At 55.2% G+C, this 25,407-nt stretch overlaps 1 protein-coding gene across 5 annotated transcripts in view; it reads left to right on the forward strand.

Annotated features, from left to right (window-relative positions):
• Positions 1–25,407, forward strand: part of casz1 (castor zinc finger 1) — a 750,295-nt gene that overhangs the window by 385,376 nt on the left and 339,512 nt on the right. For all 5 annotated transcript variants that reach the window (XM_072477862.1, XM_072477866.1, XM_072477864.1 and 2 more), the window contains exon 3: positions 21,983–22,036. The gene's annotated coding sequence lies outside the window, so the exon portion shown is untranslated. The remainder of the gene's footprint in view (positions 1–21,982; positions 22,037–25,407) is intronic.

Genomic DNA, 25,407 nt, shown 5'->3' on the forward strand with positions numbered 1-25,407 from the left:
GTTACCCTGACCGGTGTTACACTGACCAGTGTTACACTGAAACTGACCAGTGTTACACTGACCGGTGTTACACTGACCTATGTTAAACTGACATTGACCAGTGTTACACTGACCGGTGTTATACTGACCGGTGTTACACTGACTCTGACCAGTGTTACACTGACCGGTGTTACACTGACCTATGTTAAACTGACATTGACCAGTGTTACACTGACCGGTGTTACACTGACCGGTATTACACTGACCGGTGTTACACTGAAACTGACCAGTGTTACCCTGACCGGTGTTACACTGAAACTGACCAGTGTTACACTGACCAGTGTTACACTGACCGGTGTTACACCGACACCGACCGGTGTTACACTGACCGGTGTTACCCTGACCGGTGTTACACTGACCGGTGTTACACTGAAACTGACCAGTGTTACCCTGACCGGTGTTACACTGAAACTGACCAGTGTTACACTGACCGGTGTTACACTGACCGATGTTACACTGACACTGACCAGTGTTACACTGACACTGACCGGTGTTACACTGACACTGACCAGTGTTACACTGACCGGTGTTACACTGAGACTGACCGGTGTTACACTGACACTGACCAGTGTTACACTGACCGGTGTTACACTGACCGGTGTTACACTGACCCGGGTTACACTGACACTGACCAGTGTTACACTGACCGGTGTTACACTGACCGGTGTTACACTGACACTGACCGGTGTTACACTGACTGGTGTTACACTGACCCGGGTTACACTGACACTGACCGGTGTTACACTGACCGGTGTTACACTGACCAGTGTTACACTGACCGGTGTTACACTGTCACTGACCGGTGTTATACTGACCGGTGACACACTGACTGGTGTTATACTGACACTGACCAGTGTTACACTGACCGGTGTTACACTGACACTGACCGGTGTTACACTGACCGGTGTTACACTGACCAGTGTTACACTGACCGGTGTTACACTGTCACTGACCGGTGTTATACTGACCGGTGACACACTGACTGGTGTTATACTGACACTGACCAGTGTTACACTGACCGTTGTTACACTGACCGGTGTTACACCGACTGGTGTTACTCTGACCGGTGTTACACTGACCGGTGTTACACTGACTCTGACCAGTGTTACACCGACTGGTGTTACACTGACCGGTGTTACACCGACTGGTGTTACTCTGACCGGTGTTACACTGACACTGACCAGTGTTACACTGACCGGTGTTACACTGACCAGTGTTACACTGACCGGTGTTACACTGACCGGTGTTACACTGACCGGTGTTACACTGACCGGTGTTACACTCACACCGACTGGTGTTACACTGACTGGTGTTACACTGACTGGTGTTACTCTGACCGGTGTTATACTGACCGGTGTTACACATCCACTGACTGGTGATACACTCACACCGACTGGTGTTACACTGACCGATGTTACACTGACCGATGTTACACTGACCGGTGTTACACTGACCGGTGTTACACTCACACTGACCAGTGTTACACTGACCGGTGTTACCCTGACACCGACTGGTGTTACACTGACCGGTGTTACACTGACACTGACCGGTGTTACACTGACCGGTGTTACACCGACTGGTGTTACTCTGACCGGTGATACACTCACACCGACTGGTGTTACACTGACCGGTGTTACACTGACCGGTGTTACACTGACCGGTGTTATACTGACACTGACCAGTGTTACACTGACCGGTGTTACACTGACACTGACCAGTGTTACACTGACCGGTGTTACACTGACCGGTGTTACACTGACCGGTGTTACACTGACCAGTGTTACACTGACCGGTGTTACACTCACACCGACTGGTGTTACACTGACCGGTGTTACACTGACCGGTGTTACACTGACCGGTGTTATACTGACACTGACCAGTGTTACACTGACCGGTGTTACACTGACACTGACCAGTGTTACACTGACCGGTGTTACACTGACCGGTGTTACACTGAAACTGACCAGTGTTACACTGACCGGTGTTACACTGATCTATGTTAAACTGACATTGACCAGTGTTACACTGACCGGTGTTATACTGACCGGTGTTACACTGACTCTGACCAGTGTTACACTGACCGGTGTTACACTGACCTATGTTAAACTGACATTGACCAGTGTTACACTGACCGGTGTTACACTGACCGGTATTACACTGACCGGTGTTACACTGAAACTGACCAGTGTTACCCTGACCGGTGTTACACTGAAACTGACCAGTGTTACACTGACCAGTGTTACACTGACCGGTGTTACACCGACACCGACCGGTGTTACACTGACCGGTGTTACCCTGACCGGTGTTACACTGACCGGTGTTACACTGAAACTGACCAGTGTTACCCTGACCGGTGTTACACTGAAACTGACCAGTGTTACACTGACCGGTGTTACACTGACCGATGTTACACTGACACTGACCAGTGTTACACTGACACTGACCGGTGTTACACTGACACTGACCAGTGTTACACTGACCGGTGTTACACTGAGACTGACCGGTGTTACACTGACACTGACCAGTGTTACACTGACCGGTGTTACACTGACCGGTGTTACACTGACCCGGGTTACACTGACACTGACCAGTGTTACACTGACCGGTGTTACACTGACCGGTGTTACACTGACACTGACCGGTGTTACACTGACTGGTGTTACACTGACCCGGGTTACACTGACACTGACCGGTGTTACACTGACCGGTGTTACACTGACCAGTGTTACACTGACCGGTGTTACACTGTCACTGACCGGTGTTATACTGACCGGTGACACACTGACTGGTGTTATACTGACACTGACCAGTGTTACACTGACCGGTGTTACACTGACACTGACCGGTGTTACACTGACCGGTGTTACACTGACCAGTGTTACACTGACCGGTGTTACACTGTCACTGACCGGTGTTATACTGACCGGTGACACACTGACTGGTGTTATACTGACACTGACCAGTGTTACACTGACCGTTGTTACACTGACCGGTGTTACACCGACTGGTGTTACTCTGACCGGTGTTACACTGACCGGTGTTACACTGACTCTGACCAGTGTTACACCGACTGGTGTTACACTGACCGGTGTTACACCGACTGGTGTTACTCTGACCGGTGTTACACTGACACTGACCAGTGTTACACTGACCGGTGTTACACTGACCAGTGTTACACTGACCGGTGTTACACTGACCGGTGTTACACTGACCGGTGTTACACTGACCGGTGTTACACTCACACCGACTGGTGTTACACTGACTGGTGTTACACTGACTGGTGTTACTCTGACCGGTGTTATACTGACCGGTGTTACACATCCACTGACTGGTGATACACTCACACCGACTGGTGTTACACTGACCGATGTTACACTGACCGATGTTACACTGACCGGTGTTACACTGACCGGTGTTACACTCACACTGACCAGTGTTACACTGACCGGTGTTACCCTGACACCGACTGGTGTTACACTGACCGGTGTTACACTGACCGGTGTTACACCGACTGGTGTTACTCTGACCGGTGATACACTCACACCGACTGGTGTTACACTGACCGGTGTTACACTGACCGGTGTTACACTGACCGGTGTTATACTGACACTGACCAGTGTTACACTGACCGGTGTTACACTGACACTGACCAGTGTTACACTGACCGGTGTTACACTGACCGGTGTTACACTGACCGGTGTTACACTGACCAGTGTTACACTGACCGGTGTTACACTCACACCGACTGGTGTTACACTGACCGGTGTTACACTGACCGGTGTTACACTGACCGGTGTTATACTGACACTGACCAGTGTTACACTGACCGGTGTTACACTGACACTGACCAGTGTTACACTGACCGGTGTTACACTGACCGGTGTTACACTGACTGGTGTTACTCTGACCGGTGTTATACTGACCGGTGTTACACATCCACTGACTGGTGATACACTCACACCGACTGGTGTTACACTGACCGATGTTACACTGACCAGTGTTACACTGACCGGTGTTACACTCACACCGACTGGTGTTACACTGACCGATGTTACACTGACCGGTGTTACACTGACCGGTGTTACACTGACCCGTGTTACACTGACTCTGACCAGTGTTACACCGACTGGTGTTACACTGACCGATGTTACACTGACCGGTGTTACACTGACTGGTGTTATACTGACCGGTGTTACACATCCACTGACTGGTGATACACTCACACTGACCGGTGTTACACTGACCGGTGTTACACTGACCGGTGTTACACTGACTGGTGTTATACTGACCGGTGTTACACATCCACTGACTGGTGTTACACTGACACTGACTGGTGATACACTCACACCGACTGGTGTTACACTGACCAGTGTTACACTGACCGGTGTTACACTGACACTGACCGGTGTTACACTGACCGGTGTTACACTGACCCGTGTTACACTGACCGGTGTTACACTGACTGGTGTTACACTGACCCGTGTTACACTGACCGGTGTTACACTGACACTGACCGGTGTTGTACTGACGGGTGTTACACTGACACTGACCAGTGTTATACTGACCGGTGTTACACTGACACTGACCGGTGTTACACTGACCGCTGTTACACTGATCGGTGTTACAGTGTTCTCAGGCCGCGTTTTGTTAATATCAGCCCAGGGACAGTCAGCAACAGCAGCGAGATTCACACATCAGGGAGTAAATCTGCCGCGATTGTTCGTGTCTTATCTCTGATCTCTCTCACTGGTGGGATTTCCTGTTTCAGTTACAAATAGGACAAACTGCAATCCTTTAGAAAATTTGTAAGGGTTTCTTTTGTTAATTAAAATTTGATTCTATATTTTGGATAGCAGGTAAGTACAGTGCTGTACAAATATGTAATAGTGTCCATGATAAATTATACAAAAGATCATCCATAAATAAATAGATATTCACCTGAACACACTCATTAATATCATTAATTCAGCAGCCAGAAACAGAACTGGGCCAGACAGGAACTTCTCAAACACATTTTGTTGGATTTTTCAGTATTTGATGGCATTACGTTGTTGAGAACCACAGTGAAATGGGGAAAGGCTGACTGGGAGCAGGCCATCCCTGGGCTGCCCGGAGCTTCATTTTAGTTTTCCCAATTTCTTCCTCAAACTGATTTGACAGACCATTTGCCGAGGCAAAGTTGGGAAGTGATTTAAAGGAGACAGCGGTCTTTCCTGGAGTTCTCTCTCTCTCTTGTCTCCTGTTCCTTTCCTGGAGTTCTCTCTCTCTCTTGTCTCCTGTTCCTTTCCTGGAGTTCTCTCTCTCTCTTGTCTCCTGTTCCTTTCCTGGAGTTCTCTCTCTCTCTTGTCTCCTGTTCCTTTCCTGGAGTTCTCTCTCTCTCTTGTCTCCTGTTCCTTTCCTGGCAGTTGCTGTTTGCAGGGCCCCCTTGCATATTTCTGTGAATTTTCTGAAACTGGTGCGATAGAACCACACCACCAGCTGGGATAGGAACAAAAGTGCTGTGAAAACCCCTTTGCCCGGGGAGCAACGTGAACCAGGGAGGGAGTTACGTGGCTTGTCATCCAGGTGAGGCCTTGCAGCGGGTTAATAAACTAGGAGAGGTTTATAACTACCTCGTGTCTGGAAAGGGATTCTCGACATCCCCCCCGGCAAAAACAAAAATGTTTATTTTGTTTTAAGATTGATTTAGCGGCTTTAGGCTGTGAACAGTGGTGCACTATGCAGGGAGGGCTGATTAGACTATTCGACTTGTGTCATAGAATTTACAGTGCAGAAGGCCATTCAGCCCATCGAGTCTGCACCGGCCCTTACAAAGAGCACCCTACTGACGCCCACGTATCTACCCTATCCCCGTAACCCAGTACCCCCCACTTAACATTTTTTGGACACTAAGGGACAATTTAGCACGGCCAATCCACCTAACCCGCACATCTTTGGACTGTGGGAGGAAACCGGAGCACCCGGAGGAAACCCACGCACACACGGGGAGGACGTGCAGACTCCGCACAGACAGTGACCCAGCCGGGAATCGAACCTGGGACCCTGGGGCTCTCTCCTGGTGGGGAGCCTTATGCACCTCAAAGTCCAGGTGCGAGATGGCAGTGGCTGCCCCAGTGTTTAAACTGATAGTCAGACACCCCGGGCAGTGCGTGGTTTGCACAGAGGACCCTGCCAGGTGAAGTTTCCTGCTGGCAGTCCGAGCTGGGGAAATGTTCCCTTCCCCACACATTTCACAGAGCAGATTCAGAGGTGAAACACGGGAGCGAATCGCAATGTAAATAATTCCCTCGTGCCTCAACCAATGAAGGCACTGAGCTGGTTAAACCAGGAAGAGCCTATCATATTCCGTGCTCACCATCACACGGCTGAGGGCCATGTATCCTCCTCTCTCTCGGATCAGAGACAGCAGAGAGCCCTTGTCTGAGAACTATCCAGTGGCCCCCTCTGCTCAAAAGGGCTGTTGCTTAGGCCACAGAAAGAGGGTCAGCAGAGTCCACATGCTGGAGAATTCACCGACATGGAACACCTCAGAGAGACTTTGACAGAATGGGGAGCATTGTGGTAAAGGTGATAGTGTAGAACATAGAACATTACAGCGCAGTACAGGCCCTTCGGCCCTCGATGTTGCGCCGACCTGTGAAAGCACTCTAAAGCCCATCTACACTATTCCCTTATCGTCCATATGTCTATCCAATGACCATTTGAATGCCCTTAGTGTTGGCGAGTCCACTACTGCCGCAGGCAGGGCATTCCACACCCTTACTACTCTCGGAGTAAAGAACCTACCTCTGACATCTGTCTTATATCTATCGCCCCTCAATTTAAAGCCATGTCCCTCTCGTGCTAGACATCACCATCCGAGGAAGAAGGCTCTCACTGTCCACGCTATCCAATCCTCTGATCATCTTGTATGCCTCAATTATGTCACCTCCTAACCTTCTTCTCTCTAACGAAAACAGCCTCAAGTCCCTCAGCCTTTCCTCATAAGATCTTCCCTCCATACCAGGCAACACTGTTGATCCGCGACAATTGGAACACCTCTGGGAAAAGGAGTAAGACAGAGCTCCGTGCAGCATTTGGGTGTCAGGGTGTTACACCTACCTGCAGGAGGACCGCAGAACTGCCAAGCCCAGGGGGTCTCCCTGTAGTTTGTGATAACTGGTGTGGCACTTGTAATTGTGTTCATTAACAGATCACAGCCTCCCTCCTACAGGGTGTGGTAGTACCAGGTATTGCGGTACCCAAGAGGTGGCCGACCATTGGTTAGACCCAGGAGTCTACCATTGGCTGTTGTACATAGCTCCGCCCTGAGAGGCGGGGTATAAGAACCGGTGCCGTCCCAGCAGCCTTCACTTTCTGTACCGAAGCTGCTGGGGAACAAGTTCTAGTAGATTAAAGCCTTCAGTTACGAAATCACTTTGTCTTGAGTGTAATTGATTGCACATCACAGGGTTCAATCTTTTTTACAGAAAATGCTGGAAATACCCAATAGGTCTGGCATCATCTGCGGAGAAACATAAACAGTCACGGTTTTCAGTTGAATGCGACTTATTTACTGGACTCGACACGTTAACTCTGTTTCTCCCTCCAATCCTGTGGGATTTTCCCAGCACTACGTTTCTTTCGAATTTCCACCATCTGCAGTATTTTGCTTATATTTGATTCAATCTTTGTTATTACTATTTCAAATACTTATTTCTTCTAACGTGCAAAAAAAAAAATCTTTTTGGAGTTGGCACGTTTGTGCAGTAGGACAAGCTCCTTTATAAAGATAGACAAACTCTTAACTCCTGCCTCCTGTGACAGCCCATCGATCACCCATAGAATTTAGCTCCCTGTAACCATATAAATGTGCCCTTCACAATAACACACTCCCAAAGACAGCTTCAGAGAAAGAACTTAGTGCGTGTTAAAAACATTGGAGCTTGTTTCTGTTAAATATTTTGAAGGGTTTTATCGGGAGCCCAGAAGGATGTGAAAATTGTTGACAAGAGGTTTGAATCTTCTTGTCAATTCGTACTTACTGGGTTTGAAACTCTCAAAATTCACATCTGCTCAAATTACCTAGTTTACGTTTGTCAGCCGTTAGCCGAGTTCAGTGTATTTTTAAACACATTTAATTAATTAACAAATAGATGCCAGCTGGCCTACACGACTGAGCTGCCATCATTTCCCGTTAGTGAGTCTCTTCAGTTGCCTGGTCGAGTTTTGTCACAAATATATTCTTTCTTTTTAAAAATAGTTCTGTATTTCACAGAGAACCAGGCCGTTATGTGATTCTGCAGGGCTTTTAACTGAACACAGATTCCAGAAACATGTGGCAACCCCAGCAGCTTCATCACTCTTGCTCAAATGGCACTTTCCCAAGAAACTGAAGATGTGGATTTAGTCGACAACTGCAGGGTTATGGTAGCACTTTTTTTCCTGCCATTTCTCTCCACCTGTGAAGACGTGAAGACGAGCCGCGGGAGGTCCCACAGGAACCTTCGGAAACTCCCAAGTGACGGTTCTGCATGTGGCAATTTGAACAGTGAATGTTGGCAGCCCAGTCAAGCATGCCCTTACCCACATACACACGCAGCACATGCACAGACACACGCAGCACATAATAATAAGAATCTTTATTATTGTCACAAGTAGGCTTACATTAGCACTGCAATGAAAATACAGTGAAAAGCCCCTAGTCGCCACATTCCGGCGCCTGTTCGGGTACACAGAGGGAGAATTCAGAATGTCCAATTCACCTAACACTGCAATGACTTTTGGGTCTTGTGGGAGGAAACCGGAGCACCCGGACAGACACGGGGAGAACGTGCAGACTCCGCTCAGACAGTGACCCGAGCCGGGAATCGAACCCGGGCACATTTAAACACACAGCACCATCACACACACTCACACATGCAGCACAGGTTCAAAAACAGCTTCTTCCCCGCTGTTACCAGACTCCTGAATGACCCTCTTATGGACTGAACTCATCTCTCTGCACAGCTTCTCTACTGAGGAGCGCTGTACTCCGTATGCTTCACCCGATGCCTGTGTCCTATGTTTTTTTTTATGATACCGGAAGTCTGCAGAAGGATTTGGATAGGTTAGGTGAATGGGCTAGGGTCTGGCAGATGGAATTCAATGTTGCCAAGTGTGAGGCTATCCATTTTGGGAGGAATAAGAGCAGAATGGATTATTATTTAAACGGTAAGATGTTAAAACATGCTGCTGTGCAGAGGGACCTGGATGTGCTGGTGCACGAGTCGCAAAAAGCTGGTGTGCAGGTGCAACAGGTGATTAAGAAGGCTAATCGAGTTTTGTCTTTCATTGCTAGAGGGATGGAGTTCAAGACTAGTGAGGTTATGCTGCAATTGTATAGGGTGTTGGTGAGGCCACACCTGGAGTATTGTGTTCAGTTTTGGTCTCCTTACCTGAGAAAGGACGTACTGGTGCTGGAGGGTGTGCAGAGGAGATTCACTAGGTTGATCCCAGAGTTGAGGGGATTAGATTATGACGAGAGGTTGAGTAGACTGGGACTGTACTCATTGGAGTTTAGAAGGATGAGGGGGGATCTTATTGAAACACATAAAATTAAGAAGGGAATAGAGAGGATAGATGCGGGCAGGTTGTTTCCACTGGCGGGTGAAAGCAGAACTAGGGGGCAGAGCCTCAAAATAAGGGGAAGTAGATTTAGGACGGAGTGTAGGAGGAACTTCTTCACCCAAAGGGTTGTGAATCTCTGGAATTCCTTGCCCAGTGAAGCAGTTGAGGCTCCTTCTTTAAACGTTTTTAAGAAAAAGATAGATACCTTTCTAAAGAATAAAGGGATTCGGGGATATGGTGTTCGGGCCGGAGAGTGGAGCTGAGTCCACAAAGATCAGCCATGATCTCATTAAATGGCGGAGCAGGCTCGAGGGGCCAGATGGCCGACTCCTGTTCCTAGTTCTTATGTTCTTATGTATGGAATGATCTGTCTGGACTGTACACAGTTGGTAACTTTTCACTGTACCTCGATACACGTGACAATGAAACAAATCCAAATCCTAAGGACAGTTGGGGATGGGCAATAAATGCTGGCCCCGCAAAATTCACAACGTGCGGGAGAGCAGAAACCGGGACAAAAGGCCAGGTCGTGGTCATCGATTGAAAGTGGTCTCGGGGGATCAGTCTGGCCTTGTTGACACTGTGAGGTATCTAACCCCCTTCTGTACCTTCTGGGGTTTTAAAAAATAATTTCAAGACTTTCAGGAGAGACAACGGGCGGTATTCTCTCAGGCCACACCGGGCCAGAGAATCTCCGGGATGGGCGGGATTCTCTCAGGACACACCGGGCCGGAGAATCACCAGGACGGGCGGGATTCTCTCAGGCCACACCGGGCCAGAGAATCTCCGGGATGGGCGGGATTCTCTCAGGCCACACCGAGCCGGAGAATCACCGGGACGGGCGGGATTCTCTCAGGACACACCGAGCCGGAGAATCACCGGGACGGGCGGGATTCTCTCAGGACACACCGAGCCGGAGAATCACCGGGATGGGCGAGAATCTCTCAGGACACACCGAGCCGGAGAATCACCGGGACGGGCGGGATTCTCTCAGGACACACCGAGCCGGAGAATCACCGGGATGGGCGAGAATCTCTCAGGACACACCGAGCCGGAGAATCACCGGGACGGGCGGGATTCTCTCAGGACACACCGAGCCGGAGAATCTCCGGGATGGGCGAGAATCTCTCAGCACACACCGGGCAGGGAATCACCGGGATGGGCGGGATTCTCTCAGGCCACACCGGACCGGAGAATCACCGGGACGGGCGGGATTCTCTCAGGACACACCGGGCAGGGAATCACCGGGATGGGCGAGAATCTCTCAGGACACACCGAGCCGGAGAATCACCGGGACGGGCGGGATTCTCTCAGGACACACCGAGCCGGAGAATCACCGGGACGGGCGGGATTCTCTCAGGACACACCGGACCAGAGAATCACCGGGACGGGCGGGATTCTCTCAGGACACACCGAGCCGGAGAATCACCGGGACGGGCGGGATTCTCTCAGGACACACCGAGCCGGAGAATCACCGGGACGGGCGGGAATCGCGCGACGCTGCCCCAACGTCGGTCCGCCAATTCTCCGGAGAGTGGAGATCGGCCAGCGCGGTGATTCTCCGCTCGAGATGGGCCAAGCGGCTGTACAAAAAAACCTGAGTCCCGCCGGCGCCGTTCTAACCTGGTCTTACCCGGAAGGACCTCGGTGTGAATGGATCCGGGGGCGGCCTGTGTGTGTGTGGGGGGGGGTCCGGCCCCGGGGTGGGTGGGGGCCTCCGCTGTGGACTGGCCCGCGATCGGGGCCTACCGATCGGTGGGCCGGGCCCTCGGGCTGGGGGCCTCTTTTGTTCCGCGCCGGTCCCACTGCGCATGCGCTGGTCCCACTGCACATGTGCGCATTAGCGCTGATCCCACTGCACATGTGCGCATTAGCGCTGGTACCACTGCGCATGTGCGCATTAGCGCTGGTACCACTGCGCATGCGCGCATTAGCATTGTTCCCACTGCGCATGTGCACGTTAGCGCTGGTCCCACTGCACATGCGCGCATTAGCGCTGGTCCCACTGCGCATGTGCACGTTAGCGCTGGTCCCACTGCACATGCGCGCATTAGCGCTGGTCCCACTGCGCATGCGCGCATTAGCGCTGATCCCACTGCGCATGTGCACGTTACCGCTGGTCCCACTGCGCATGCGCGCATTAGCGCTGATCCCACTGCGCATGTGCGCATTAGCGCTGGTCCCACTGCGCATGTGCACGTTAGCGCTGGTCCCACTGCGCATGCGCGCATTAGCGCTGATCCCACTGCGCATGTGCGCATTAGCGCTGGTCCCACTGCGCATGCGCGCATTAGCGCTGATCCCACTGCGCATGTGCACGTTAGCGCTGGTCCCACTGCGCATGCGCGCATTAGCGCTGATCCCACTGCGCATGTGCGCATTAGCGCTGGTCCCACTGCGCATGTGCGCATTAGCGCTGATCCCACTGCGCATGTGCGCATTAGCGCTGGTACCACTGCGCATGCGCGCATTAGCGTTGATCCCACTGCGCATGTGCACGTTAGCGCTGGTCCCACTGCACATGCGCGCATTAGCGCTGGTACCACTGCGCATGTGCACGTTAGCTCTGGTCCCTCTGCACATGTGCGCATTAGCGCTGGTACCACTGCGCATGTGCGCATTAGCGCTGGTACCACTGCGCATGCGCGCATTAGCGTTGATCCCACTGCACATGTGCACGTTAGCGCTGGTCCCACTGCACATGCGCGCATTAGCGCTGGTCCCACTGCGCATGTGCACGTTAGCGCTGGTCCCACTGTGCATGAGCGCATTAGCGCTGATCCCACTGCGCATGTGCGCATTAGCGCTGGTCCCACTGCGCATGTGCGCATTAGCGCTGGTCCCACTGCGCATGCGCGCATTAGCGCTGATCCCACTGCGCATGTGCACGTTAGCGCTGGTCCCACTGCGCATGCGCGCATTAGCGCTGATCCCACTGCGCATGTGCGCATTAGCGCTGGTCCCACTGCGCATGCGCGCATTAGCGCTGATCCCACTGCGCATGTGCACGTTAGCGCTGGTCCCACTGCGCATGTGCGCATTAGCGCTGATCCCACTGCGCATGTGCGCATTAGCGCTGGTACCACTGCGCATGCGCGCATTAGCGTTGATCCCACTGCGCATGTGCACGTTAGCGCTGGTCCCACTGCACATTCGCGCATTAGCACTGGTCCCACTGCGCATGCGCGCATTAGCGCTGATCCCACTGCGCATGTGCACGTTAGCGCTGGTCCCACTGCGCATGCGCGCATTAGCGCTGATCCCACTGCGCATGTGCGCGTTAGCGCCGGTCCCACTGCGCATGCGCGCATTAGCGCTGATCCCACTGCGCATGTGCGCATTAGCACTGATCCCACTGCGCATGCGCGCATTATCGCTGATCCCACTGCGCATGTGCGCATTAGCGCTGATCCCACTGCGCATGTGCGCATTAGCGCTGGTCCCACTGCGCATGCGCGCATTAGCGCTGATCCCACTGCGCATGTGCACGTTAGCGCCGGTCCCACTGCGCATGTGCGTATTAGCGCTGATCCCACTGCGCATGCGCGCATTAGCGCTGGTCCCACTGCGCATGTGCGCATTAGCGCTAGTCCCACTGCGCATGCGCGCATTAGCGCTGGTCCCACTGCGCATGTGCGCATTAGCGCTGATCCCACTGCGCATGTGCGAGTTAGCGCTGGTCCCACTGCGCATGCGCGCGTTAGCGCCGGTCCCACTGCGCATGCGCGCATTAGCGCTGATCCCACTGCGCATGTGCGCATTAGCGCTGATCCCACTGCGCATGCGCGCATTAGCGCTGATCCCACTGCGCATGTGCGCGTTAGCGCCGGTCCCACTGCGCATGCGCGCATTAGCGCTGATCCCACTGCGCATGTGCGCATTAGCGCTGATCCCACTGCGCATGGGCGCATTAGCGCTGATCCCACTGCGCATGTGCGCATTAGCGCTGGTCCCACTGCGCATGCGCGCATTAGCGCTGATCCCACTGCGCATGCGCACGTTAGCGCCGGTCCCACTGCGCATGTGCGTATTAGCGCTGATCCCACTGCGCATGTGCGCATTAGCGCTGGTCCCACTGCGCATGTGCGCATTAGCGCTAGTCCCACTGCGCATGCATGCATTAGCGCTGATCCCACTGCGCATGCGCACATTAGCGCTGGTCCCACTGCGCATGTGCGCATTAGCGCTGATCCCACTGCGCATGTGCGCATTAGCGCTGGTCCCACTGCGCATGCGTGCATTATCGCTGATCCCACTGCGCATGTGCGCGTTAGCGCCGGTCCCACTGCGCATGTGAGCGTTAGCGCAGGTCCCACTGCGCATGCGCGCGTTAGCGCCGGTCCCACTGCGCATGCGCGCGTTAGCGCCGGTCCCACTGCGCGTTAGCACAGGTCCCACTGCGCATGCGCGCGTTACCGCCGGTCCCACTGCGCTTGTGCGCGTTAGCGTCGGTCTCACTGCGCATGTGCATGTTAGCGCCGGTCCCACTGCGCTTGCAAGCGTTAGCGCCAGTCCCACTGCGCATGTGCGCGTTAGCGCCAGTCCCACTGCGCATGCGCGCATTAGCGCCGGTCCCACTGTGCATGCGCGCGTTAGCGCCGGTCCCACTGCGCATGCACGCGTTAGCGCCGGTCCCACTGCGCATGTGCACGTTAGCGCCGGTCCCACTGCGCATGCGCGCGTTAGCGCCAGTCCCACTGCGCATGCGCGCATTAGCGCTGGTCCCACTGTGCATGTGCGCGTTAGCGCCGGTCCCACTGCGCATGCGCGCGTTAGCGCCGGTCCAACTGCGCATGCGCGCGTTAGCGCCGGTCCCACTGCGCATGCTCGCGTTAGCGCCGGTCCCACTGCGCATGTGCGCGTTAGTGCCGGCCCCACTGCGCATGCGCGCATTAGCGCTGATCCCACTGCGCATGTGCGCATTAGCGCTGATCCCACTGCGCATGTGCGCATTAGCACTGATCCCACTGCGCATGTGCGCATTAGCGCTGGTCCCACTGCGCATGCGCGCATTAGCACCGGTCCCACTGCGCAGGTGCGCGTTAGCGCTGGTCCCACTGTGCATGCGCGCGTTAGCGCTGGTCCCACTGTGCATGCGCGCGTTAGCGCCGGTCCCACTGCGCATGCGCGCGTTAGCGCTGGTCCCACTGTGCATGCGCGCGTTAGCGCCGGTGCCACTGCGCATGCGCGCGTTAGCGCTGGTCCCACTGTGCATGCGCGCGTTAGCGCCGGTCCCACTGCGCATGTGCGCGTTAGCGCCGGTCCAACTGCGCATGCGCGCGTTAGCGCCGGTCCCACTGTGCATGTGCGCGTTAGCGCCGGTCCACTGCGCATGTGCGCGTTAGCGCTGGTCCCACTGCGCATGTGCGCGTTAGCGCTGGTCCCACTGTGCATGCGCGCGTTAGCGTCGGTCCCACTGTGCATGCGCGCGTTAGCGCCGGTCCCACTGCGCATGCACGCGTTAGCGCCCGTCCCACAGCGCATGCGCGCGTTAGCGCCGGTCCAACTGCACATGCGCGCGTTAGCGCCGGTCCCACTGCGCATTCACGCGTTAGCGCTGGTCCCACTGCGCATGTGCGCATTAGCGCTGATCCCACTGCGCATGTGTGCATTAGCGCTGGTCCTACTGCGCATGCGTGCATTAGCGCTGATCCCACTGCGCATGTGCGCGTTAGCGCCGGTCCCACTGCGCATCTGCGCGTTAGCGCAGGTCCCACTGCGCATGCGCGCGTTAGCGCTGGTCCCACTGTGCATGCGCGCGTTAGCGCCGGTCCCACTGCGCATGTGCGCGTTAGCGCCGGTCCAACTGCGCATGCGCGCGTTAGCGCCGGTCCCACTGTGCATGTGCGCGTTAGCGCCGGTCCACTGCACATGTGCGCGTTAGCGCCGGTCCACTGCACATGTGCGCGTTAGCGCCGGTCCCACTGCGCATGCGCGCGTTAGCGCTGGTCCCACTGTGCATGCGCGCGTTAGCGCCGGTCCCACTGCGCATGCACGCGTTAGCGCCCGTCCCACTGCGCATGCGCGCGTTAGCGCCGGTCCCACTGCACATGCGCGCGTTAGCGCCGGTCCCACTGCGCATTCACGCGTTAGCGCTGGTCCCACTGCGCATGTGCGCATTAGCGCTGATCCCACTGCGCATGTGCGCATTAACGCTGGTCCCAATGCGCATGCGCGCACTAGCGCCGGTCCCACTGCGCATGTGCGTGTTAGCCTCGGTCTCACAGCGCATGTGCACGTTAGCGCCGGTCCCACTGCGCATGCGCGCATTAGCGCCGGTCCCACTGCGCTTGCAAGTGTTAGCGCCAGTCCCACTGCGCATGTGCGCGTTAGCGTCAGTCCCACTGCGCATGCGCGCATTAGCGCCAGTCCCACTGCGCATGCGCGCATTAGCGCCAGTCCCACTGCGCATGCGCGCATTAGCGCTGGTCCCACTGTGCATGCGCGCGTTAGCGCCGGTCCCACTGCGCATGCGCGCGTTAGCGCCGGTCCCACTGCGCATGCACGCGTTAGCGCCGGTCCCACTGCACATGTGCGCGTTAGCGCCGGTCCCACTGCGCATGCGCGCATTAGCGCCTGTCCCACTGCGCTTGCAAGCGTTAGCGCCAGTCCCACTGCGCAGGTGCGCGTTAGCGCCAGTCCCACTGCGCACGCGCGCGTTAGCGCCAGTCCCACTGCGCACGCGCGCATTAGCGCTGGTCCCACTGTGCATGCGCGCGTTAGCGCCGGTCCCACTGCGCATGCGCGCGTTAGCGCCGGTCTCACTGCGCATGCACGCGTTAGCGCCGGTCCCACTGCGCATGCACGAGTTAGCGCCGGTCCCACTGCGCATTTGCGCGTTAGCGCCGGTCCCACTGCGCATGAGCGCGTTAGCGCCGGTCCCACTGCGCATGTGCGCGTTAGCGCCGGTCCCATTGCGCATGTGTGCGTTAGCACAGGTCCCACTGCGCATGCGCGCATTAGCGCCGGTCCCAATGCGCATGCACGCGTTAGCGCAGGTCCCACTGCGCATGTGCGCGTTAGCCTCGGTCTCACAGCGCATGTGCACGTTAGCGCCGGTCCCACTGCGCATGCGCACATTAGCGCCGGTCCCACTGCGCTTGCAAGCGTTAGCGCCAGTCCCACTGCACATGTGCGCGTTAGTGCCAGTCCCACTGCGCATGCGCGCATTAGCGCCAGTCCCACTGCGCATGCGCGCATTAACGCTGGTCCCACTGTGCATGCGCGCGTTAGCGCCGGTCCCACTGCGCATGCGCGCATTAGCGCCTGTCCCACTGCGCTTGCAAGCGTTAGCGCCAGTCCCACTGCGCATGTGCGCGTTAGCGCCAGTCCCACTGCGCACGCGCGCGTTAGCGCCAGTCCCACTGCGCATGCGCGCATTAGCGCTGGTCGTACTGTGCATGCGCGCGTTAGCGCCGGTCCGACTGCGCATGCGCGCGTTAGCGCCGGTCTCACTGCGCATGCGCGCGTTAGCGCCGGTCCCACTGCGCATGCACGCGTTAGCGCCGGTCCCACTGCGCATTTGCGCGTTAGCGCCGGTCCCACTGCGCATGCGCGCGTTAGCGCCGGTCCCACTGCGCATGCGCGCGTTAGCGCCGGTCCCACTGCGCATGCGCGCGTTAGCGCCGGTCCCACTGCGCATGTGCACGTTAGCGCCGGTCCCACTGCGCATGCGCGCGCTAGCGCCGGTCCCACTGCGCATGCGCGCGTTAGCGCCGGTCCCACTGCGCATGCGCACATTAGCGCCGGTCCCACTGCGCATGCGCGCGTTAGCGCCGGTCCCACTGCGCATGCGCGCGTTAGCGCCGGTCCCACTGCGCATGCGCGTGTTAGCGCCGGTCCCACTGCGCATGCGCACGTTAGCGCCGGTCCCACTGCGCATGCGCGCGTTAGCGCCGGTCCCACTGCGCATGTGCGCATTAGCGCCGGTCCCACTGCGCATGTGCGCGTTAGCGCCGGTCCCACTGCGCATGTGCGCGTTAGCGCCGGTCCCACTGCGCATGCGCGCATTAGCGCTAGTCCCACTGCGCATGCGCGCGTTAGCGCCGGTCCCACTACGCATGTGCACGTTAGCGCCGGTCCCACTGCGCATGCGCGCATTAGCGCTGGTCCCACTGCGCATGCGCGCGTTAGCGCAGGTCCCACTGCGCTTGCAAGCGTTAGCGCCGGTCCCACAGCGTATGTGCGCGTTAACGGCGGTCCCACTGCGCATGCGCGCGTTAGCGTCGGTCCCACTTTGCTTGCGCGCATTAGCGCCGGTCCCACTGCGCATGCGCATGTTAGCGCCGGTCCCACTGTGCATGCGCACGTTAGCGCCGGTCCCACTGTGCTTGTGCGCGTAAGCGCCGGTCCCACCGCGCATGCGCGCGTTTGTGCCGGTCCCACTGCGCTTGTGCGCGTAAGCGCCGGTCCCACTGCGAATGCGCGCGTTAGCGCCGGTCCCACTGCGCTTGCGCACGTTAGCGCCAGTCCCACTGCGCATGCGCGTGTTAGCGCCGGTCCCACTACGCATGCGCGCGTTAGCGCCGGTCCCACTGCGCATGCGCACGTTAGCGCCGGTCCCACTGCGCTTCCGCACTTTAGCGCCAGTCCCACTGCGCATGCGCGCGTTAGCGCGGTCCCACTGCGCATGCACACATTAGCGCCGGTCCCACTGCGCTTCCGCACTTTAGCGCCAGTCCCACTGCGCATGCACGCGTTAGCGCGGTCCCACTGCGCTTCCGCACTTTAGCGCCAGTCCCACTGCGCATGCACGCGTTAGCGCGGTCCCACTGCGCATGCACACATTAGCACCGGTCCCACTGCGCTTGCGCGCGTTAGCGTCGGTCCCACTGCGCTTGCGCACGTTAGCGCCGGTCCCACTGCGCTTCCGCACTTTAGCGCCAGTCCCACTGCGCATGCGCGCGTTAGCGCGGTCCCACTGCGCATGCACACATTAGCGCCGGTCCCACTGCGCTTGCGCGCGTTAGCGCCGGTCCCACTGCGCTTGTGCGCGTTAGCGCCGGTCCCACTACGCATGCGCGCGTTAGCGCCGGTCCCACTGCGCTTGCGCACGATAGCGCCGGTCCCACTGCGCACGCGCGCGTTAGCGCCGGTCCCACTGCGCACGCGCACGTTAGCGCCGGTCCCACTGCGCTTGCGCACTTTAGCGCCAGTCCCACTGCGCATGCGCGCGTTAGCGCGGTCCCACTGCGCATGCGCACATTAGCGCAGGTCCCACTGCGCTTGCGCGCGTTAGCGTCGGTCCCACTGCGCTTGCGCGCGTTAGCGCCGGTCCCACCACGCACGCGCACGTTAGCGCCGGTCCCACCGCGCATGCGCACGTTAGCGCCGGTCCCACTGCGCTTGCGCACTTTAGCGCCAGTCCCACTGCGCATGCGCGCGTTAGCGTGGTCCCACTGCGCATGCGCACATTAGCGCAGGTCCCACTGCGCTTGCGCGCGTTAGCGTCGGTCCCACTGCGCTTGCGCGCGTTAGCGCCGGTCCCACCACGCATGCGCGCGTTAGCGCCGGTCCCACTGCGCTTGTGCGCGTTAGCGCCGGTCCCACCGCGCATGCCGCATTAGCGCCGGTCCCACTGCGCTTGCGCGCGTTAGCGTCGGTCCACTGCGCTTGCGCGTGTTAGCGTCGGTCCCACTGCGCTTGCGCGCGTTAGCGCCGGTCCCACCGCGCATGCGCGCGTTAGCGCCGGTCCCACTGCGGTTGTGCGCGTAAGCGCCGGTCCCACTGCGCTTGCGCACGTTAGCGCCGGTCCCACCGCGCATGCGCGCGTTAGCGCCGGTCCCACTGCGGTTGTGCGCGTAAGCGCCGGTCCCACTGCGCTTGCGCACGTTAGCGCCGGTCCCACCGCGCATGCGCGCGTTAGCGCCGGTCCCACTGCGCTTGTGCGCGTAAGCGCCGGTCCCACTGCGGTTGTGCGCGTAAGCGCCGGTCCCACTGCGCTTGCGCGCGTTAGCGCCGGTCCCACTGCGCTTGTGCGCGTAAGCGCCGGTCCCACCACGCATGCGCGCATTAGCGCCGGTCTCACTGCGCATGCGCAGACCCGCGGCGCCCATCTAAGGCCGGGATCGGTAGCTGCAGCGCCGTCGATCGCTCCAGTGCCGTGCTGGCCCCCTGTAGGGGTCAGAATTGCTGATCCTGAGGCCATGTTGACGCCATTGAGAAACGCAACGGCGTTTACGACGGTGTCAACACTTAGCCACAGGTCAGAGAATCCCGCCCACCTTTTCTTATCAAACTGGGCCTTTGGCCTGATGTTTGCATTTAAACCTCTATCTTTCTGGAGAGATACTTTATTTCACCTTGGACACTGCGTCCAGCTTGTGGTTTGACTTCAAACCCCAGCAATGTCATTCGACTGGCACCTAGACTTGCTGGAGAGAGTCAGCCCTCATTAATGGGCATTAAGGAAATCTATGTACATGTGTGTGTGCGCCTGTGTGTATATGTATGTATGTGTGTGCGATTAAAAATTAAACTCTCAACAACTCCCCCCTGTTATTTTAAACTCCCAGTCACCCAAATCCACCATCTCTGCCCAGCCGTGTAATTAACAAGCGGATTTTGCTGGGGGATGTGTTTCCAAAGCTGCAAAAGTGGGTAAGTTTGAGCTACAGGGTGCCCGAATGCTGCTCCTGTTCCCCCACCACCTCGGTTCATAGTTAGGGATAGACTGGATTGGCCAAGCATGCACACACAAGGCCCAAACAAGTGTAGCAGAGAATTGCCACGGATCCCAAACTGATTCGCCAGCAGGAGCTGTATTGGAGCATGGACAGAGGGCACTGTGCAAAACCCAGTGTGTGTACGAGTGTTAAATGACTTTTTCACAGTGAAACGAATTGAGTCACTTTTCTGCCTCTTGCTGCCTACTGCTAACCACACAGGCATTGAGGGTTTTTTAAACTTGCTGGCTTCGCACAATGCAAGAGACGAGGAGAGAGAATTAAAAAACGATGTCAGGATTTGTTTATATAATCTGTTGCCAACCCGCTGTACTTTTCAAACTTTTTTTTACACCATTTCACTGGCAATTGCCCCGTGAAAGCAGAATTTGCAGAATCCCAACTACAGCGAGTGCAGGCATCCCAGAGAGTATTATCACACGCACTGGAAATAACTTAGAAAGCAGGAGGACCCATATTAGGTAATGAATTTCAACCAGAACGGACGGAACAAGAAATTTATTGACAAGCTGGTGTGACTCCGAGGTTGTGGAGCACTCATCGCTCCCTTCAGCAATCGTGGTTTTGATACTGAAGCAAGACTGGGGGGGGGTTCACGGTGATACATAATGACACAATTGTTATTCCCCCCCCCCCACTTTTGTCACAAGTGCAGAGTGGAAAATAAAAGTCAAATGCCGTTTGCGATGAAGGAATGTAATAGCTCGATCAGAAATATTGCTGTTTGATTTGAAGGGTGAGGCATTTCGCAACCCGCCAGGTAACTTAAGCCTGCTGATAAAATAGCGAAAGGATTGAGCACATTGTTTTTGGGGGGGTGGGGGGTGGTGAAGAGAAGGGAATCGCTGAGTTTGGGAATAAAATATCGATTCTGGGGAGAACCTGAGGGGTTGTTCACATTTGACGCCTTAATTTGCTTTTTCAACCTGTTGCCACAAGATTGATATTGTAGCAATTCTTAAAAATATGTATTTTAACATGTTTTCCATAAGGTGCATATGAATATATGTGTGTGTGCATGTATGTATTTGTATGAATGTGTGTGCGAATGTGTTCATGTGTTTATGAGTGTATTTATACGTGTTCATGTATGTATCTATATATGTGTTCATGTGTGTGTTTGTATACATGCGTTTGTGTATGTGTGTGTATGTGTTCATGTGTGTGTATGTATTTGTGTGTAAGCATGCATGTATGTGTATATACGTGTGTGTACACCTGCCATTCCTGTGTTTAGGGCTCTGCTACACTCTCCTACGGGAGGGAGCATCGCACATTTTTGCAACAGTTGGTAACTTTCATTTGGCAGCAGTCCATCACTTTGTGAGCTGGTTTCCAGAAAGGAGATTTAATCAGTCCCCTCTCTCTCTCTCTCTCTCTCTCTCTCACACTTTCTCTCTCTCCCCTTCCGTTAACTATTCTCCTCTTGAGGATTTCCCACACTTAGAATGCTGACTATGTGGGGTAAGTGATTTTCAACAGCCCCATCATGTGGTTATGGTGGGGGTGAGATTTAGTGGGGGGGCGGAGGAAGGGGGTCATGCGGGGGGGGGGGGGGGGTGGTGGTCAAGGGCAACAATTCAGAAATTCAGCTGCTAGAAAGATAAACACTTATTCGCTAAAAGTGAACTTTCTTTGTAACTTTTGACCTCCCGCCATTGTTTTAACAGGAGGCGCAAGCTTGGGAAATTGCTGCTGCTACATGTGTCATTTTGGCTGGAGTGGTAAGTTTCAGGTGTCAATGCTTTTCTCAGTTACCTTCCTCTTGTCTTTTCACTGTTGTGTTAATACTATTTCATAATTTGGCAATTTTGAGGAATTATGAGAGTTCAATGTTTAATCTGTAACTAAATACCGATAGATGTTCAGTGTTGTTGTGATGGGTCGACAGAAATGATCCATTCAGTTTTCTGAGTAACAGTTGTTTGTCGAGTTTATTGATCACAAAATGACATTGCATATTTGTATCATTTCAGCATGTTTCCTGATGCAAAGTGCTAGTAATTAACTTACTAACAAGTCCTAAAGCTGTCAGAGGATGGAGATTGTTACAAATGGATCTCATCCATTAAGAGTCAATGAAATGGGCCCATATGCTGCAGAATAGCCCTGTTCAATTAACTATATACAATCCTTAAGGGGTTTGACAGGGGGTAAAAGTTGGGGAATCAGGGCGACGCGGTGACGCAGTGGTCAGCACTGCTGTCTCACGGCGACGACGTCCTGGGCCACTGTTATTGTGGAGTTTGCACATTCTCCCCGTGTTCGCGTGGGTCTCACCCCCACAACCCAAAGATGTGCAGGGTGGGTGAATTGGTCACACTAAATTTCCCCTTCGTTGGAAAAAAAAAGAATTGAGTACTCTAGATTTTTTTTTTAAAGAAGCTGGGGAATCTCGGACACGGTGTCACAGTCTCAGAATAAGGGGTTAGCCATTTAAGACTGAGATGAGGAGACATCCCATCATTCAGAGGCCTGTGAATCTGTTGAATTCTCCATCTTCAGTCGTTGAGTCATTGATGGCTGCCAGCGACAGATTCTGGGCTTTACGGGAATCAGTGGATAAGGAGATGGATTGGGAAGGTGCTCTTGGGGTACAAGATCAGCCTTCATCATGTTGAATGGCGGAAGAGACTGGAAGAGCCAGATTGTCTTCTCCAGGTCCCAGCTCCTGTGTGTGTTATGTTCTCAACTGCATTACACTTGGAACTAGTTCTGTCAGAACTGAATATCTCTGATTATCTAAAACATTAATAACTTGGATTCATACAGCACATTTGAAGTAATAAAACTTCCCAATCCCCCTCAGAGGAGCATTACCAAACTAATATTGAGTTTGAATTATGTGGCCCTCGCCACCTAGAAGAACAAGGGCAGCAGGCACATGGGGAACCGCACCACCCGGAAGATTTCCTCTAAGTCACCCACCATCCTGACTTGGAAATGCTTGCCGAGCTTCAGATGCTGGTTCTTCAGCACCACATTCTTCACCGCAAGCTTGCTGATTAAAGTCTCTGGTTTACAGCCAGTAATGGTCTCCTTTGTAGAGTCATTTATTCAGGGCCCCTGTAGTTTAGGAAATGCAGTATTCACTGGCAGCATGCCGCTCTGGAGAGACACCTTGAGCTGGATTCTCCGTCCCGCCGCGCCAGACTTCTGTCTCAACCCGCCAGCGGGATGCTCCGTTTAGCCGGCCGGTCAATGGGGTTTCCCATTGTGGGGCAGCCCCACGCCGTCGGGGAAAACCGGGGCTGCCGGCAAAATGCAGCATCCCGCCGGCGGAGATCCATTTATTTCTCATCAAACTGGGCCTTTCGCTTGATGTTCGCAGTCAGACCTCGATCTTTCCAGAGAGACACTTTACTGCACATTGGACATTGCTCCCACCTCGTGGTTTGACTTCTGGCCTCTGCAGGCTCATTAGAATGACCCCAGACTTGCTGGAGAGAGAGTCAGCCTCGCAGTGGCCTCTGGAGAGAGTTAGCTGGGTCTCTCTGGAGAGAGTTAGCTGGATCTCTCTGGGGAGAGTTAGCTGGGTCTCTCTGGGGAGAGTTAGCTGGATCTCTCTGGGGAGAGTTAGCTGGATCTCTCTGGGGAGAGTTAGCTGGGTCTCTCTGGGGAGAGTTAGCTGGATCTCTCTGGGGAGAGTTAGCTGGATCTCTCTGGGGAGAGTTAGCTGGATCTCTCTGGGGAGAGATAGCTGGGTCTCTCTGGAGAGAGTTAGCTGGATCTCTCTGGGGGGAGTTTGCTGGATCTCTCTGGGGAGAGTTAGCTGGATCTCTCTGGGGAGAGTTAGCTGGATCTCTCTGGGGAGAGTTAGCTGGATCTCTCTGGGGGGAGTTAGCTGGATCTCTCTGGGAGAGTTAGCTGGGTCTCTCTGGGGAGAGATAGCTGGGTCTCTCTGGAGAGAGTTAGCTGGATCTCTCTGGGGGGAGTTTGCTGGATCTCTCTGGGGAGAGTTAGCTGGATCTCTCTGGGGAGAGTTAGCTGGATCTCTCTGGGGAGAGTTAGCTGGATCTCTCTGGGGGGAGTTTGCTGGATCTCTCTGGGAGAGTTAGCTGGATCTCTCTGGGGAGAGTTAGCTGGGTCTCTCTGGGAGAGTTAGCTGGATCTCTCTGGGAGAGTTAGCTGGGTCTCTCTGGGGAGAGCTAGCTGGATCTTTCTGGGGAGAGTTAGCTGGGTCTCTCTGGGAGAGTTAGTTGGATCTCTCTGGGGAGAGTTAGCTGGGTCTCTCTGGGGAGAGTTAGCTGGATCTCTCTGGGGAGAGTTAGCTGGGTCTCTCTGGGAGAGTTAGCTGGATCTCTCTGGGGAGAGATAGCTGGGTCTCTCTGGGGAGAGTTAGCTGGATCTCTCTGGGGAGAGATAGCTGGGTCTCTCTGGGGAGAGTTAGCTGGATCTCTCTGGGAGAGTTAGCTGGATCTCTCTGGGGAGAGTTAGCTGGATCTCTCTGGGGAGAGTTAGCTGGGTCTCTCTGGGAGAGTTAGTTGGATCTCTCTGGGGAGAGTTAGCTGGATCTCTCTGGGGAGAGTTAGCTGGATCTTTCTGGGGAGAGTTAGCTGGGTCTCTCTGGGAGAGTTAGCTGGATCTCTCTGGGGAGAGTTAGCTGGATCTCTCTGGGGAGAGTTAGCTGGATCTCTCTGGGGAGAGTTAGCTGGGTCTCTCTGGGAGAGTTAGCTGGGTCTCTCTGGGGAGAGTTAGCTGGATCTCTCTGGGGAGAGTTAGCTGGATCTCTCTGGGGAGAGTTAGCTGGGTCTCTCTGGGGAGAGTTAGCTGGGTCTCTCTGGGGAGAGTTAGCTGGATCTCTCTGGGAGAGTTAGCTGGATCTCTCTGGGGAGAGTTAGCTGGATCTCTCTGGGGAGAGTTAGCTGGATCTCTCTGGGGGGAGTTTGCTGGATCTCTCTGGGGAGAGTTAGCTGGATCTCGCTGGGGAGAGTTAGCTGGATCTCGCTGGGGAGAGTTAGCTGGATCTCTCTGGGAGAGTTTGCTGGATCTCTCTGGGGAGAGTTAGCTGGATCTCTCTGGGGAGAGTTAGCTGGATCTCTCTGGGGAGAGTTAGCTGGATCTCTCTGGGGAGAGTTAGCTGGATCTCTCTGGG

Source organism: Scyliorhinus torazame, chromosome 16 (assembly GCF_047496885.1).
Source record: "Scyliorhinus torazame isolate Kashiwa2021f chromosome 16, sScyTor2.1, whole genome shotgun sequence".
NCBI lineage: Eukaryota > Metazoa > Chordata > Chondrichthyes > Carcharhiniformes > Scyliorhinidae > Scyliorhinus > Scyliorhinus torazame.